Raw genomic sequence first — 7913 nt, forward strand, 5'->3', positions numbered from 1 at the left:
TGTGTACAGAAAGCAACTGGAAGAGTCCTTGGCATAGCAAAGTTTTATCTTATACAATATTTGGCAGCACTCATATCCTCCTCATTTCCCAGGGTCCTTAAATTGGGGGCGTTTTTTAAACTCAAGTCTCTGCCTTGACTTTGTATGAAAATTCCCTGGTCATAATAAATTAAAACGTGAGTCTTTCTTAATAGATCTTCCTGTAGGTTGCTGCTGAAAATGGTAGTTGCCATTTTCATTAACATTAAAAAATGTCATCTTTGGGTTTGGTAATTGAATAAGGGAAGGATTCCCAGGTGGGGCAGTCTCTGGATCGTCCTTAATTCAGTTTCTGCTCCATACTTTGTCTCTGCAACACCTTCCATGCGTAATTTGTTCCCCCTTCTAAGAAGGATCAAAGTATCCACACTTTGGTCGTCCTTCTTCTTGAGTTCCATGTGGTTTGTGTACTACATCTTGGGTATTCTGAGCTTCTGGGCTAATATCCACTTATCAATGAGTGCACACTATGTGTGTTCTTTTGTGACTGGGTTACCTCACTCAGGATGATATTCTCCAGATCCATCCATTTTCCCAAGAATTTCATAAACTCACTGTTTTTTAATAGCTGAGTAGTACTCCCTTGTGTAGATGTACCACATTTTCTGTATCCATTCCTCTGTTGAGGGACATCTGGGTTCTTTCCAGCTTCTGGCTATTATATATAAGGTTGTTATGAACGTAGTGGAGCATGTGTCCTTATTAAATGCTGGAGCATTTTTTGGGTATATGCCCAGGAGTGGTATAGCTGGGTCCTCTGGTAGTATAATGTTCAATTTCCTGAGGAACTGCCAAACTGATTTCCAGAGTGTTTGTACCAGCTTGCAATCCCACCAGCAATGAAGGATTGTTCCTCTTTCTCCACAACCTCTCCAGCATCTGCTGTCACCTGAGTTTTTGATCTTAGCCATTCTGACTGATATAAGGTGGAATCTCAGGGTTGTTTTGATTTGCATTTCCCTGATGGCTAAGAATGTTGAACATTTCTTTAGGTGCTTCTCAGCCATTTGGTATTCCTCAGTTGAGAATTCTTTGTTTAGCTCTGTATCCCATTTTTAATAGGGTTATTTGGTTCTCTGGAGTCTAACTTCTTGAGTTCTTTGTATATATTGAATATTAGTCCTCTATAAGTTGTAGGGTTAGTAAAGATCTTTCTCCAATCTGTTGGTTGCCGTTTTGTTCTATTGACAGTGTCCTTTGCCTTACAGAAGCTTTGCAATTTTATGAGGTCCCATTTGTCAATACTTGATCTTAGAGCATAAGCTATTGGTGTTCTGTTCAGGGAATTTTCCCCTGTGCCTATGTGCTCGAGGCTCTTCCCCACTTTCTTTTCTATTAGTTTCAGTGTATCTGGTTTTATGTGGAGGTCCCTGATCCACTTGGACTTGAGCTTTGTACAAGGAGATTGGATCGATTAGCATTTTTCTACATGCTAACCACCAGTTGAGCCAGCACCATCTGTTGAAAATGCTGTCTTTTTTTTCCACTGGATGGTTTTAGCTCCTTTGTCAAAGATCAAGTGACCATAGGTATGTGGATTCATTTCTGGGTCTTCAATTCTATTCCATTGATCCACCTGCCTGCCATTGTACCAATACCATGCAGTTTTTATCACAATTGCTCTGTAGTATACAGCATAGGGTCAAGGATGGTGATTCCACCAGATTTTCTTTTATAGTTGAGAATAGTTTTCTTTATCCTAGGTTTTTTGTTATTCCAGATGAATTTACAAATTGCTCTTTACAACTCTGTGAAGAATTGAGTTGGAATTTTTATGGGGATTGCATTGAAGCTGTAGATTGCTTTTGGCAAGATGGCCATTTTTACTATATTAATCCTGCCAATCCATGAGCATGGGAGATCTTTCCATCTTGTGGATGCCAGCAAGTGCTGGCTGACAGGAGCTTGATATAGCTGTCTCCTAAGAGGCTCTGCCAGTACCTGACTAATGCAGAAGTAGAAGCTCATAGCAATCCATTAGACTGAACACAGGGTTCCCAATAAAGGGGCTAGAGAAAGGACCCAAAGAGCTGTAGGGGTTTGCAGCCCCTTAGGAGGAACAATATGAATCAACTAGTACCCTCAGAGTTCCCAGGGACTAAACCACCAACCAACGAGTACATATGGTAGGAGTCATGGCTCCAGCTGCATATATAGCATAGGATGGCCTAGTCAGACATCAGTGGGAGGAGAGACCCCTGGTCTTGTGAAGGTTCCATGCCCCAGTGTAGGGGAATTCCAGGTCCAGGAATCAGGAGAGGGTGGGTTATGAGCAGGAGGAGGGGAAAAAGAATAGGGTTCTTTTGAGCAGGGGAAAGCAGGAAAGGGGATATCATTTGAAATGTAAATAAGAAATATCTAATAAAAAATAAATTTAAAAAATGTCATCTTTCTTCTTGAAGTTAAGATGTGGATTTCCTCTGGGACATAGCTTTGAAGCATCAAACAAGAGCTCACCTCTGACGGATATGAAGCATGATCTTGAGAAGGGTCTTTCAGGACACCAAACTGGCCTGGAAATTCTGTACTATACCTCAGTGTACACAGTGGAAGAGTCTCACACCAACTTCAGTGAAAGACAATGCAGGCTGCAAGGCAGCATGCAGTCAGGCAGGATGACAGGTACAGGATGTCCCAAATGCTATAATAATCCCAGGATTTCAAACCCTGTTTTAGGAGATGCAGCTGGGAACAGCTTCTTGCACATTATTGTCAGGCTAGAGGAAGCAAGTTTTTCAGATGACACCCTGCTGTGTGAGAGCCCCTTTATTTCAGTGGAAATATTATTATGGTGCATTTAGGGGTCTCACATCCTTTACAGCCCCCTTCACTGAGGCAGTACTCATTGTCCTGCCATTACTGTTTGGGTTGGCTTTGTAAACCACTATGAAGCCACAAATGAGATGACAGTATGAGTTCTAGAATCTTGGCACCTGGTAGTCTTATAGATTCCACCTTCTTGGAAATTGTCCCGAGAGAGCTGTGAGCAGATGTTTGCTTAACATACTGAAGAATGAAACATCATCTGAAAAGAAATGTGGCACCATAGGTGAGAGAACTAAGAGCTCACTGACAATCACAAAGAGGGCCCACCATCTAGATCCTTCCTGAGAATCCAGCCTATGGTGAGGCAGTCATAGAGAAGCCACTAAGATCTAGAGAAAGAACAGATTCTTATTACCTATGCCAATACGTTTCACTACAGTTTACTGTTGCTCCACAAGAAAATAGAATTGATAAAGAAATCCGTGCTACCTTACAGAACATTACATATGTAGCACTGGCCTTGGGTCTGAGCATCAGGTGACCAGCACCAAGATGGAGGTAACAATGGAAGAGGGGCTGTTAGAGAGTAGAGAAAGGATCATCTCTGTTATTTAGCACAGAACAATTGAAAACTCATCCCTCATGGTAATTTGAAAGACCAAAAATAGTCTTAATCCATTGCTTGCTTGTGTTTCATTTCATAGCTCGGACATTTGACACAGAATAGTGGAAGGGCCAGGAGTCTGACTTTAGACAGTTATAATAAAGCACTTGAAGAGAGAAAGGAGCTGGTGCTCATTTGAAGATTATGCGAGAATGTAGAGAAAAGTGTAAAAAGCTCAGGACTTACAAAGTGATACAAACAGGAGTTATTTAGTCTTTAGTCTCTCATGCCGGTAAAATGTTTTAGTATAAAGAATTCTTGGAACCAAATGCTAGTCTATGATCTTTAACAGCCATACTAAGAGGGAGAGCTGAGAGACCACCTGTCACAGTTGGTAATTAAGGCAACAAACCCTAGCTCAAGTGACATTCTCAACACTTTCTACAACAACTTGTAGAAGGATCTTATACTCCAGCTCTCCCAAAATGCACCTGCCATGCTATGGGGGTCTCGGGTGGAGTAGCTGGGGGTGGAATAAGATTAGAAAATTACCTAGTACTGAGACCAGACTAAACAGTTCCCCAAAATGAGATCTCAGTAGAGGTGCTTGAGGGACTAGAGAGGCCTCCATGGAGGTGCCTGGGCTAAGCTCACAGCACAGGTGTTCTGGTCAGTTTTTATCAACTTGCCATAAACTAGAATCTTTCATAAGAGAGAACTTAGGGATGACTCCTCCATCACGTTGGTCTGTAGGTGCAACTTTGGGGGCATTTCTCAATTGATTGATATTACCCACAGTGCCCAGCTCACTGTGGGTAATGTCATACGTAGGTAGATGGTTCCGGGTTATTAAAAAAAAAAAAAGCTGACAGCAGGAGATGAAATGGACAGCAAGACAGAAAGCAGCACGGTCTCTTGAGTCCCTGCCCTTGCTTCCTGCATTGATAGACTGTGACTAAGATTGGTAAGCCAGATAAACCCTTTGCTCCCCAAGTTGCCTTTGGCAATTGTGTTTATTGCAGAAGCAGAGGAGCTTTGTTGGATAACAGGCAAAAGGAGCTTAAGTCTTCTATTGCAACTTCCTGCTGCTGCCCCTGCACTACCTTAGCCTGGAGGATAGATGTGGGGACAGGAGGAGCTCTATGCATGCCAGGTGAAGCCTTTGTAGTTATCTGTGTGCAACCTGAGAAATCATACAGTCCATGTGCCCATTGCAGAACTTCTCAACATTTAGAGTCATGCCCATGGATATTCTGCATCATCTGTCAGGGATGAGAAGATATTGTTTGCAGCAAGTTCATACTCACATACACAGCAAAGCGATAGGCCTGCCTCATAAAGGATTCGGTTTCTTTTTCTTTTTTTTTTTTCAAGACAGGGTATCTCTGTGTAGCCCTGGCTGTCCTGAAACTCATTCTGTAGACCAGGCTGACCTCGAACTCAGAAATCCACCTACCTCTGCCTTCCAAGTGCTGGGATTAAAGGTGTGTGCCACCCCACTTTTTTAAAAAAAAAAAAATCCTTATTAAATTATTTGTTTACATTCCAAATGTTGCCCCCTCCCAGCCCCACCTCCCTGAGTTCTTCACTCCATCCCCTCACCTCTGAGAATATGCTTCCTCATCCTGTCCAACTATCCACACCTCACCCCCCACTAGTATCCATCTTCCCTGGGGCATCAAGTATCCACAGGATTAGGAAGTACATCCTCTCCCACTGAGGTCATACAAGGCAGTCCTCTGCTATACAATGTGCCCGGGGCCACTGACCAGCCCATGTATGCTCTTTGGGTTTTGGCTTAGTCTCTGAAAACTGTGAGGGTTCTGGTTAGTTGATTCTGTTGTTCTTCCTTTGGGGTTACAATCCCCTTCACCTTCCTCAGTCCTTCCTTTATTCCTTTCATATTGGTCCTCAACCTCAATCCAATGGTTGGTTGTAAGTATCTTCAACTGTCTCAGTCAGTTGCTGCTAGAGCCTCTCCAAGGTCAGCCATGCCAGGCTCCTGTCTGCACGTACAATATGGCCTCAGTAATAGTATCATGATTTGGTGGGCATGCATGGGATAGATCCCAAGTTGGCTGGTCACTGGGTGGTCTTTCTTTCAGTCTCTGCTCCTATTTTGTCCCTGCATTTACTTTAGACAGGAACAATTCTGAGTTAAACTTTTTGAAGATGGGTGGGTGGCCCCCATGTCTATCCACTGGAGGTGGTCTCTTCTGGTCCCATCTCCCCACTGTTGGTCCACCAGGACTCAATGTGGATGACATCAGCCAAAATGCCCAACAATGTGGGTTGGTTTTCACAATACAGAATGAAGGCAGGGTGGCTAATAAATGACCTACCAAGTTCTCATTAAACAGAATTAATTAATCAAGTAGAAAATATTAAGTGGGAAAATTTCTTAGTTTGACCTTGTGGAGTAGGGCACATCATAAGACATATCTGGGCTTCCCATAGACAGTAAGAAATCCTGCAGAGAGCATAATTCAGTCTCAGTACTAGAGATGGTTTAGCTAAAGGAAAGGCATCTCAGACAATAGAGCTAAGACCTAGGGGTTGAAGCAAGATGCATCAAAAACTATTCCCAGCACTGAGGACGAGGAAGGTTTGGTGTGAACCCTATAACTGAGACTTGAAGAAGTCATATAAATTGAACTTTCTTGAACCTTAGGCTATTTTTCACAAAACAAAAAGCGAATCCAAACCAAAGGTGTCTTACATTACAACAATTGAGAGCATAAGCACTGCCATTTTGTCTCTTATATAAAGAAAATGAGAAGTTAAAGGATGAATCATGTGCATACTAAATGGAGAGGCTGAGATTTAGAGCCTCTCCATTAGATAATATACTGGTTTATTTCATTTCCCTTTATTTGTTGTGATTCAATATTATTTAGACCCAATGGTCTGTTATGAAATGAACAAGCAGTAAATCAAGCTTTCTTTTTGTTTTTGTTTTTGTTTTTGTGGTGGCTCCCCATGACATTACAATACTGTAGGCATCCCCACTATGTATCTCACAAGTGAATTTCATATGACACTAGTCTACTGAAATGCTCAATAATGCTTCCAAGTTGTCCTTATCTTTACAAACCATTTTAATTCAAATTTATCTGTCTTTCCCATTCTTTTGACCATGTATAATTTTATCTAAAAATATCTAAGTTTAAAAATATGTATTGTAAGATCTAAGAAAAAATTTGCGACCTCCAGGGAGCACCTTAACCCAGAGACTCGGGTGAGAGCCACCATTTTTCTCTCCGGTGAGTTTCTAAGACCAGAGCAGCCAGCCGGGAGGCACAGGCCCCAAGAGTCCCAGGGGAGTTGCAGGGCGGCAGAGACAGGATCCTCTTGGCTTCTGAGTGACAGAGGTGAATCAGCATCCTTCTCTGCCCCTTCCCTGAAAGTGGAGGGCCAACCTCCAGGGAGCGCCTTAACCAGGAGACTCGGGTGAGACCTGACATTTTCTCTCTGGTGAGCTTCTAAGACCTGAGCAGCCAGCCAGGAGGCACAGGTTCCAAGAGTCCCAGGGGAGCTGCAGGGCAGCAGGGACAGGACAAGCTCTAGTCAGAGACACTAAGAATATCTAACACCAAAAAACAAGAGATGGCGAAAGAAAAATGCAAGAAACCTACCAACAGAAACCAAGACTACTTGGCTTCATCAGAACCTAGTACTCTCACTGCAGCAGGTCCTGGATATCCCAAAACACCGGAAAAGCAAGAATTGGATCTAAAATCATATCTCACAATGCTGATAGAGGAACTTAAGAAGGACATGAATAACTCCCTTAAAGAAATACAGGAGAATAAAGGTAAAGAACTACAAGCCCTTAAAGAGGAAACAAAAAAATCCCATAAAGAATTACATGAGATCACAAGTAAACAAGAAGAAGCACTTAAAGAGCAAACTCAAAAATCCCATAAGGAATTGCAGGAAAACATAAACAAACAGGTGAAGGAATTGAGTAAAACCATCCAGGACCTAAAAATGGAAGTCAAAACAATAAAAAAATCACAAAATGAGACAACTTTGGAATTAGAAATCTTAGGTAAGAAGTCAGGAAATATAGATGCAAGCATTACTAACAGAATACAAGAGATAGAAGAGAGAATCTCAGGGGCAGAAGATAACATAGACAACATTGAGAGAACAGTCAAAGAAAATGCAAAAAGCAAAAAGACCCTAACCCAAAACATCCAGGAAATCCAGGACACAATGAGAAGACCAAATCTAAAGATAATAGGTATAGAAGAGAGTGAAGACCTCCAACTTAAAGGGCCAGTAAATATCTTCTACAAAATTATAGAAGAAAACTTCCCTAACCTAAAGAAAGAGATGCCCATGATCATATAATAAGCCTATAGAACCCCAAATCGACTGGACCAGAAAAGAAATTCTTCCAGGCACATAATAGTCAAAGCACCAAATGCACAAAACAAAGAATACTAAAAGCAGTAAGGAAAAAAGGTCAAGTAACATATAAAGGCAGGCCTATCAGAAT

General features: G+C 41.9%; 1 protein-coding gene across 8 annotated transcripts in view; it reads left to right on the forward strand.

Annotated features, from left to right (window-relative positions):
- The first annotated feature begins 2977 nt into the window (after positions 1-2977).
- The window catches only part of LOC116093765, a 187984-nt gene continuing 183048 nt past the window's right edge, over positions 2978-7913 (forward strand). For all 8 annotated transcript variants that reach the window (XR_004119831.1, XR_004119832.1, XR_004119833.1 and 5 more), the window contains exon 1: positions 2978-3088. The gene's annotated coding sequence lies outside the window, so the exon portion shown is untranslated. The remainder of the gene's footprint in view (positions 3089-7913) is intronic.

This window comes from Mastomys coucha, unplaced genomic scaffold (genome assembly GCF_008632895.1).
Source record: "Mastomys coucha isolate ucsf_1 unplaced genomic scaffold, UCSF_Mcou_1 pScaffold16, whole genome shotgun sequence".
NCBI classification, from domain to species: Eukaryota; Metazoa; Chordata; class Mammalia; order Rodentia; family Muridae; genus Mastomys; species Mastomys coucha.